Below are 10,985 nucleotides of genomic sequence, written 5' to 3'. Positions count from 1 at the left end.
ACGTGGAGGAAGCTTTGGCTGCACAGCAGCTCTGATTTCGTGAGTATTTATAGAAGATGACGCATTGTAATCGATTACAGGTATTGGTAATCGATTACAGGCCCAATAAGCCTTCTGGTAATCGATTACAGGATGTTGTAATCGATTACAGGCTGCCTGTTTAAGTGTAATCGATTACACTGGATGGTAATCGATTACCAGAGCCTATCCTAGGCTAGTTTCTAAGAGAATATCTATATTTAGGCTCAAATACATCCTATATGACTAATTTTCACTACTAATACACTCAATTCAATCATTCAATTACTATATACACAAGAAATCATAAATTCTATCATAAAAACAAGAATTCAAACAAGATCAAACAAAATAATCTACAATCAAAAGGTAAAAAGTAAAACAATCAATCAATCAACCAATCAATCAACCAATCAATTCCTATTTTTCTAAATCTCTTACATCTAAGAGACCTAATTCTCTTCTAATAGAGAAAAACACTTCCTTGGGGAGAGGTTTAGTGAAAATATCAGCAAGTTGATTCTTAGTATCAACAAATTCTAAAACACAATCTCCCTTTAAGACATGATCTCTAAGAAAGTGGTGTCTAATCTCTATATGTTTAGTTCTTGAATGTTGAACTGGATTTTTGGATAGATTTATGGCACTAGTATTATCACACTTAATAGGTATGCGATCAAGAATGATGCCATAGTCAGATAATTGTTGCTTCATCCATAAAATTTGTGCACAACAACTACCGGCAGAGATATACTCCGCTTCAGCAGTAGATAAAGCAACACTGTTTTGTTTCTTACTATGCCATGAGACAAGAGCCGATCCAATAAATTGACAAGTTCCACTTGTACTTTTTCTATCAGTTTTAGATCCGGCAAAATCAGAATCAGAATATCCTATTAAGTTACATGTTGAATTCTTAGGATACCATAATCCTAAATGGATTGTTCCTAATAGATATCTCATGATTCTCTTTACTGCACTTAGATGTGATTGTTTGGGGTTGGATTGAAACCTAGCACACATGCATACACTAAACATAATATCAGGTCTACTAGAAGATAAATAAAGAAGAGATCCGATCATACCTCGATATTGTTTTATGTCTATAGACTGACCAGATTCATCTTTATCTAAGTAACAATTAGTGCTCATCGGTGTAGACATGTGTTTTGCACTATCCATCCCAAATCTTTTGATCAATTCCTTGCAGTATTTGGATTGATTGATGAATATACCTTCTTGAGTTTGCTTGATTTGTAATCCCAGAAAGTACTTTAGTTCTCCCATCATTGACATTTCAAATTCACTTTGCATATCAAGGGAAAACTCCTTGCACAATGAATCATTAGTGGATCCAAAAATTATATCATCAACATATATTTGAACCAACAAAATATCATTATGCCTTCTCTTTATGAATAATGTGGTATCCACTTTACCTCTGGAGAATTATTTTTCAAGAAGAAAATTACTTAAACGTTCATACCATGCCCTAGGAGCTTGTTTCAAACCATAAAGAGCCTTTTGTAATTTATAAACATGGTTTGGTTTATCAGAATTTTCAAAACCAGGGGGTTGTTCAACATATACCTCTTCTTGAATTAATCCATTTAGAAAGGCACTCTTAACATCCATTTGATAGAGTTTAAAGTTCATTATGGATGCATATGCCAAAAGCATTCTAATGGCTTCTAATCTTGCAACAGGAGCATATGTTTCTTCATAGTCTATCCCCTCTTCTTGATTATACCCTTTTGCTACTAACCTGGCTTTATTTCTAATAATTATACCATGTTCATCTAATTTATTTCTAAAAACCCATTTTGTTCCAATGACAGGATAATTTTCAGGTTTTTCTACTAATTTCCATACATTGTTTCTTTCAAATTGGTTTAGTTCTTCTTGCATGGCAATGATCCAATTATCATCTACTATGGCTTCTTTTATATTTTTAGGTTCAATCATAGATACAAAAGCCATATTATTGCATAAATCTTTAAGAGAATGTCTAGTTGTTACCTCTTTTGAGATATCACCAATAATGTTGTCGAGGGGATGATCTCTTGAAGTTTTCCATTCTCTTGGGAGTGCATCATTGGATTTGCCTTCTTCTGGAGGATCTTCATTGTTTCCTTTGTCATTTCCTTTGGAATCTTGTTCATGAATGTTCATATGTTCTAAAGAATCTGCAATGTCATCTAGCATATTCTTTGTTGACAATATAGCATTAGATTCATCAAAGGTAACATGAATGGATTCCTCTATATTCATAGTTCTCTTGTTATATATTCTATATGCTTTGCTTTGTAAAGAATATCCAAGAAAAATGCCTTCATCAGATTTTGCATCGAATTTTCCTAGATTATCTTTATCATTATTAAGTACAAAGCACTTGCATCCAAAAACATGTAGATGAGAAATATTAGGTTTTCTACCGTTAAATAACTCATATGGGGTTTTCTTTAAAATAGGTCTTATCAAGGCTCTATTCATGATGTAACATGCAGTATTGACAGCTTCTGCCCAAAAATACTTTGGAAGAGAAGTATCATTTAATAAAGTTCTTGCAATTTCTTCCAATGACCTATTTTTCCTCTCAACAACTCCATTTTGTTGAGGAGTTCTTGGTGCAGAAAAATTATGTTCAATACCATGTTCATCACAAAATAATTCAAAATCTTTATTTTCAAATTCACCCCCATGATCACTTCTAATGGATGCAATCTTGAGATTTTTCTTGTTTTGTATGACTTTAGCAAGTTTCCTAAATGCATGGAATGAATCACTTTTATGTGTAATAAATAATGTCCAAGTATATCTAGAGAAATCATCAACTATAACTAAAGCATAGTAATTTCCTCCAAAACTCATGGTTCTAGATGGACCAAATAGATCCATATGCAATAACTGAAATGGTCGAGTGGTTGAAACAACATTTTTAGATTTGAATGAGACTCTTGTTTGTTTGCCTTTTTGACATGCATCGCATAATTTATCTTTTTCAAATTTCAATTTAGGCAAACCAACTACTAAATCTTTTGAAATTAATTTATTTAAGTGATCCATGTTTATGTGAGCAATTCTTTTATGCCATAACCATGGATCATCATCTTTACTAAGAAAGCAATGATTGTTTTCTTGTTTTATGCTTAAGTCTATCATGTAAACATTATTGACTCTATGTCCTACATGCTTTATATTAACGTCATGCTTATGTTCTATAAGACATTTCTGAGAATCAAATGATACTAGATAGCCTTTGTCACATAGTTGACTAACGCTAAGCAGGCTATGCTTAAGGCCTTCAACAAGTAGAACATTTTCAATGGAGTTTGAAGAATTTGTACCTATTTTACCCACTCCAAGAATTCTACCTTTGTTGTTGTCACCATATGTTACATGCCCGCTTTTCTTTGGAGATATGTGTGTAAAATTTGATGCATCTCCAGTCATATGTTTTGAGCATCCGCTATCTATGTACCACTTCTTTCTCAAAGATACCTGCATAATCAAGTTTTTGACTTAGGTACCCAAATTTTATTGGGTCCTTGCATGTTAGTATAAACTGAGGATCCTTTTGGGACCCATATCATTTTAATATTACTGTAATTTTTCTTGAAGTAGCAAGTTGATATGCCATGTCCTCTTCTTTCACAGTAAAAACAAGTGATAGAATTAGAATTGCATTTTTGTGTGGAAGTGGAAAAGTTTTTATGAACCTTTTGTAGTTTTTCAGATTTATACCCTAGTCCATTTTTATTTGACACATATCTTTGTTTACTTAATATAACATCTAAATTATTTCTACTATATGAAAATTTTGCAAGTGAATTTTTTAACTCTTTAATTTCTTTTACATATTTATCACAACAACTACAAGAATTTGTTATTTTCTTGTCATTAATTGTGGAGATATTAACTTTTTCATTTGTTTTAGAGATTGAAACTTCATTTCTAAGAAGATCTAATTCTTTGTTTAATTTTGAAATTTCATTTTCTAAATTTGAAATTGTTTTCTTTGATGATGAAACTAATTTTGCAAGTTTAATTGATTCTTTATGCAAATCAGCAAATGCATCTTGCAATTCATCAAAAGAAATAGATACGTTGTTTGAAGATGTTACCTCTTCATCACTTTCATAACTTTTTGCCATAAGGCAAAGATTTATCTCTTCATTTTCAGAATCATCAGAGGATTCCAAATCATTTTCATCACGCATGTAATCTTTGATTTGATAGGAAATGATTTGCAAAATCAAGTCATGACATATCTATGGTTCGAAATTAGGATGAAACACTTGCCTGTGTGAGGTTTATACACTTTGAGTGATTTTCTTCTATTTTCAGTTGGACCCGGTGTTTCCTCTAAATGGTCGTTTAGAAACGAAACGCTAACGTCCAAAATCTCATTTGTGGTTATGAGAAGATTTTATCAACACACTCTTCTTCCCCAATAGGCATATTGTTTTTCTCCAAAAATTATATGTTGCTCTGATCGATTGGAGGTTTTATTTCTCTACTAAAGGATGTTCGCATTTTAGTGAAAGAACACTGAGACTATTTTAGTCTCACAGTTATCAAGAACTACGTAGGTCTGAGTTCCTCATCACAAATTGAGGATACATAGGAGCAAAAGCCCTGCTTTTGTTGACCACCCCACCTTTTGTTACCATGACCCAAGAGTCTGGTGGCATGCGGAGACACCCGATGGTAACCCGCAAACACCCTTTGTTATCCAGCGACCCGAGAGTCTGGTAGCATGCGAAGACACCTTACGGTTATCCGCATCTCGTCATTCAGAGACCCCAAGTCCGATTGACAAGCAGAGACCAATGTGTTCATCTGCACCCTTTCTGGAGATGTCAGCATCATCCGGTAGAGACTATTTTAGTCTCACACCGCTTTCTCAAGAACTACGTAGGTTTAAGTTCCTCATCACAAATTGAGGATACGTAGGAGCAAAAGCCCTGCTTTTGTCGACCACCCCACCCTTTGTTACCGTGACCCAAGAGTTCGGTGGCATGCGAAGACACCCGACGGTAACCCGCAAACACCCTTTGTTATCCAATGACCCGAGAGCCCGGTGGCATGCAGAGACACCCGACGGTAACCCGCAAACACCCTTTGTTATCCAGCGACCCGAGAGTCTGGTGGCATGCGTAGACACCCGACAGTAACCCGCAAACACCCTTTGCTATCCAGCGACTCAAGAGTCCGGTAGCATGTGGAGACACCCGACGGTAACCCACAAACACTCTTTTGCTATCCGTCAAACTCAGAGTCTGGTAACATGCAGAGACTAACGTCATCATATGCACCCTTTGTCAGCTAGGGGCAAGCGAGCCCGTTCACACGCAGAGACTGACGTCGTCTTTTGCACCTTTGTCATCCAGAGACGGCGAGTCCGATGACATGCGGAGATACCCAAGTGGTTATCCGTACAAAATGATTTCTGTTAATCTTGACCCGAGAAGTCAGGTGGCAGGCGGAGATACCCAAGTGGTTATCCGTACAAAATGATTTCTGTTAATCCTAACCCGTGAAGTTAGGTGGCAGGCGGAGATACCCAAGTGGTTATCCGTATAAACACTCTTTCGCTATCCGTCAGACTCAAAGTCTAGTAGCATGCAAAGACTAACGTCGTCTTCTGCACCCTTTGTCAATCTGCGGCAAGCAAACCCGTTGACACGCGGAGACTTACGTCGTCTTCTGCACCTTTGTCATCCTGACCCATGAAGTCAGGTGACATGCAGAGATACCCAAGCGGTTATTCGTACAAACGGTTTCTATCATCCTGACCCATGAAGTCAGGGAACATGCGGAGATACCCAAGAGGTTATCCGTACAAACGGTTTCTGTCATCCTAACCCATGAAGTCAGGTGACATGCGGAGATACCCAAGTGGTTATCCGCACAAACGATTTCTGTTAATCCTAACCCGTGAAGTTAGGTGGCAGGCGGAGATACCCAAGTGGTTATCCGTATAAACACTCTTTCGCTATCCGTCAGACTCAGAGTCTGGTAGCATGCAGAGACTAACATCGTCTTATGCACCCTTTGTCAATCTGCGGCAAGCAAACCCGTTGACACGCGAAGACTTACGTCGTCTTCTGTACCTTTGTCATCCTAACCCGTGAATTCAGGTGACATGCGGAGATACCCAATCGGTTATCCGTACAAACGGTTTCTGTCATCCTGACCCATGAAGTCAGGTGACATGCGGAGATACCCAAGCGGTTATCCGTACAAACGGTTTCTGTCATCCTGACCCATGAAGTCAGGTGACATGCGGAGATACCCAAGTAGTTATCCGCACAAACAATTTATGTTAATCCTAACCCGTGAAGTTAGGTGGCAGGTGGAGATACCCAAGTGGTTATCCGTATAAACACTCTTTCGCTATCTGTCAGACTCAGAGTCTGGTAGCATGCAGAGACTAACATCGTCTTCTGCACCCTTTGTCAATCAGGGGCAAGCAAACCCGTTGACACGCGGAGACTTACATCGTCTTCTGCACCCTTTGTCATCCTGACCCATGAAGTCAGGTGACATGCGGGGGTACCGTATGGTTATCCGCACCTTTCATCAACCAGGGGCAAACAAACCCATTGACACGCAGAGACTAATGTCATCTTCTACTCTTTCTGTCATCCTGACCCGTGAAGTCAGGTGACATGCGGGGGTACCATATGGTTGTTAGACAAGTGGCCTCAGATATCTTAAGAAGGGGGGGTTGAATTAAGATATTCCAAACCGTTTCCCCTAATTAAAAACAACTATTTCACTTTTTAATCAAGTTATGAATTCCCTTAATGACAATCTTCTTAAATATTAATTCAAATGAAGCAACTTGAATTATGAATATAAAGCAATAATAAATAAAGGAGATTAAGGGAAGAGAAAATGCAAACTCAGTTTTATACTGGTTCGGCCACACCCTTGTGCCTACGTCCAGTCCCCAAGCAACCCGCTTGAGAGTTCCACTATCTTGTAAATTCCTTTTACAAGTTCTAAACACACAAGGACAATCCTTCCTTTGTGTTTAGAGATCCTTTACAACAAGAGACTCACAGTCTCTTAATCCCTTAGAGAATGAGAAGAAGAAGAGGAACAAATCTCTCTAGAAAGAGATGGATTTTACAGATTGAGCACTCAATTAATTCCTTAATGAATTGCAATTGAATTAGCCAAGGAATTCGTAAGAGGATAAAATGAAATTGCTTTTTGAGAGGATAAACACTTTGTTGTTCTGAAAATCTCTGAGCAATTTCGTGTTTAAGTCACATATATATAGACCATTGGTGGTCATGAGAAAAGCCTTTGAAAAGTTGTGACTCTTGAAATTATTTTTCTGAAAATCCTGTCTGGTAATCGATTACAGTAATTGTGTAATCGATTACAGCTTTTAAAATTTAAATTAAAACGTTTACTAACTGCTGGTAATCGATTACCAAGATTGTGTAATCGATTACAGCTTTTAAAATTTCGAATTCAAATTTTTATAGCTGTTATAAAACGTATTTGGCCACTGGTAATCGATTACATCCTCTGGTAATCGATTACCAGAGAGTAAAACCTTTGAGAAACACTTTTTATTTTAAATCACTTGGCCAAACCTTTGCTAAGTCAATTAGGAATTCCCTTCCTAATATTCTAGTGATCATCTTGATGTTGTGACTTGTAATCTTGAAGTATTGTCTTGAATTTTAATCTTGAAAAGCCCATTTGCATCAATTGCAACACATCATCATGATCATCATCAAAACATCAAAGCCAATTGCATCTACAATGGTTATCTGCACCTTTCGTCAACCAGGGGCAAACAAACTCGTTGACACGTAGAGACTTACATCATCTTCTGCACCTTTTGTCTTCCAGGGACAGCGAGTCAGGTGGCAGGCGGAGATACCTTATGGTCGTCCGCACCATTCGTTAACCAAGGAGAACGAATTCGATGGTATCAGGATGATGTTGGTCGTCCGATTCTGATTATTTTCAAAATTTTTGCAGGTTTTTACTCTAGTCGTCCAGAGACATCAAGCCCGACGACGCACGAGATTCTTCTTTGCTGGGCGAGGATGATCAAGTTCGATAGCATGTGGAAACGTTGAGGTTATCCCATTTTATCGCTTTCGAGACACTGAAGTTTTGTTGACGCTTCTGATGCCCTTTGTTTTCTTTCTGAATGACAGGTCCCGCTAGTTGGGATATTGATCGGCTGAATGATGTTTCGCTCGAACAAAATTAGTGTCTTATCTTTACTTCGCTTTTATCTCCAATAAAAGATAAGTAAATAGGGGCAACTGTCATACCCTAATTTTGTCTGGGGACCTCTATTTGTTGGCATGCGACTTTCGTTTGACCACCTCAAAATGTTTAACACCCATCGTTGTGAAATCCGTAAAGTTCTGAGATGTTTCGAGAAGAAACCGGTCAAAAACACGAAAACGGGAGTGTATTTAGCAAAGTGAGGTGTGTGTAAATAAACTGTTACACTCTAATTTCATTTGAGGACCATTGTTGATCGCTTCAGAAGGCTTAACACTCATCACAGTGGAATCCATAAAGTTTCGTGAGATTTCAGAAAGAAAACAGCCAAAAACACAAAAATGGGGCGGTGAACTTATCAAGATAGGGGTGTAAATAGAAATTTGAATCTAGGCCCTTTTCGGAAGTTGGGTTGCGTAAGGAGGAAGCAACTGAGCAGCAAGCTTCTCCAAGTTGTTGAAAAATGGTTTTCGCGGCTTCCGTAATGCTTCCGTAAAATTTCCGAAAACCTTAGGTAAGCATATTTCACTTAACATTGGTGAAAGGGGAGAGAAAAAAAGATGAAAATCAAATCTGAAACACTTCCGTAACTTTTCTGTAAAGTACGAAAATGGGGGTGAACTTAGTAATTGGGGTGCGCTTAGAAATCTTCCTCAAGAAGCCTCTGGGCGGCAAGCACCTCCCTTTTTCCCTATAAATAGGGGAGGGGGACTGTTTCAAAATATTCCAGACCCCTTGGCTATGCATTTCGGCTGTTTTGGGTGAAAAAACGTGTTTTCGTGAAGAAAATCCAAGCCGAGGTGCTTCTGTAACGCTTCTGAGGCGTTTCCATAAGCGATTCTGTGGAAATTATTCATCATTCTTCACCGTTTTTCGTTCGTTCTTCAGTCTTCAACCGGTAAGTTCCCGAAATCGAATCTTTCAATTCATTTTATGCACCCTTAGTGATCCCTACTTGTTTTGTGTAATTTCACTTTAATTTCGCTTACTTTCAGTTTTCTTTTCTTCTGTTTTAACCGTTTATTTAAGGCGTTTTCTCACCTAATAAATCATAAAATGAATTTCAACTGATCATTTGTGTTATAATCTCGTTTAATCACTGTTAAAACAAAATCTAACCGATCGTTCACGCTGTAACCACGGTTAAACAAAAAAAAGGCAAAATAATAATAAAATAATCAAAATATCTTGAAAAATAATAATAAAATAATCAAAATGTCTTGGAATAAAATAATCAAGAAAAATCAATCAAATGTTTTTCTTTGAAAGTTTCCTTGAATTAATTGACTAATAATCCAAGTGAAACCAAGGCTAAAATCAACTCACAAATCAAGCTTTGTCCGCAAAAATCACTAAAAACCGTTTTAAGGTCCAACGCTTTGAACGGTCTTTTTTGCTTTTATTGGTTAACATGGACCATTCAAAAGCATAAAATCAACCCATAACTTTACCGCTTTTGCAAGAACTACGCAGGTCTGATTTCCTCATTGCAATTGAGGATACGTAGGAGCAAAAGCCCCGCTTTTGTCGACCACCCCAAGATATCGTTAATGGTCCAACGCCTTAACATTTCTCTCCTTTCAAAAACAAGAGATCGTTAAAAGTCCAACACCTAAATGTTTCTCTCCTTTCAAAAACAAGAGACCGTTAATGGTCCAACGCCTTAACATTTCTCTCCTTTCAAAATCAAAACATCGTTTAATGGTCTAACGCCTTAAATGACCTTTGTTCGGTTAAAATCGATCTTGCGGAAAAAGATCAAAACAACTTAACCAACGTTTAGTTCTGAAAGAACTACGTAGGTCTGATTTCCTCATCGCAATTGAGGAAACGTAGGAGCGAGGGAAACACCCTTGTCGACCACACCAAAATTAAAAACATAAAAAGCATAAAAACACAAAGACATAAAAAAGAGAAAATAAAACATTTTGAAGTCATATTTGCACACTTGATTAAAGGTTGTCGTCCCTTGTGATGAACGCGTGGGGTGCTAATACCTTCTCCGTGCGTAAAAACAACTCCCGAACCTTTCACGATTAAAGTTCGTAGACCACACCTTTCCGGGTTTTTCGACGTTTTCCTCAAATAAACGTTGGTGGCGACTTCGCGCATTTTCCTCCCATGGAAGACGCACCCGTGAGCCCTTGCGTCGCCCTCCCGCCGAAGGGTAGGTTGCGACACATATTAATGTCATGTTTATATTATAAATGGAGTTTAGAAACCATGGATGAACATCAACCAAACTGGAAGGAAATGGCTAACACAATGATGAAGATGAACAAAGAATCAGATGAAATGTTCAACATTGTTCATGTTATTGATCAGGTTAGAAATTATTTCAAGACTATTATGAAACAAACATGACTTGATATATAAGAGTACTTTTGCTAATATTAATTTTCTTGTTAAATGTAGTCTTATAGTGAAGTGGGTAGGTTATTTGCTGTAAGATGGAAGGATGAACTAGAGCCTATTTGACATTTGCTACACTTTAGTGGCAACATGCACTCCATCACCTATAACCAAGATTTGGTGAGCCAAGCTCTACTTGCTGGATGGATAGAACTTAAAGAGTTCTATGAGCTCATTGGAAATCATCAGGTCACCTTGACCCACTATGGATAAAGTGTTTTCCTCCTCACAATCTTCAAAAGCAACTCTAAACCAAAAGCTTTCCCTAAATGGCACTCCTTGTACTA

This window comes from Glycine soja, chromosome 15 (genome assembly GCF_004193775.1).
Source record: "Glycine soja cultivar W05 chromosome 15, ASM419377v2, whole genome shotgun sequence".
Lineage (NCBI taxonomy): Eukaryota > Viridiplantae > Streptophyta > Magnoliopsida > Fabales > Fabaceae > Glycine > Glycine soja.
This window is presented reverse-complemented; position numbering follows the sequence as displayed.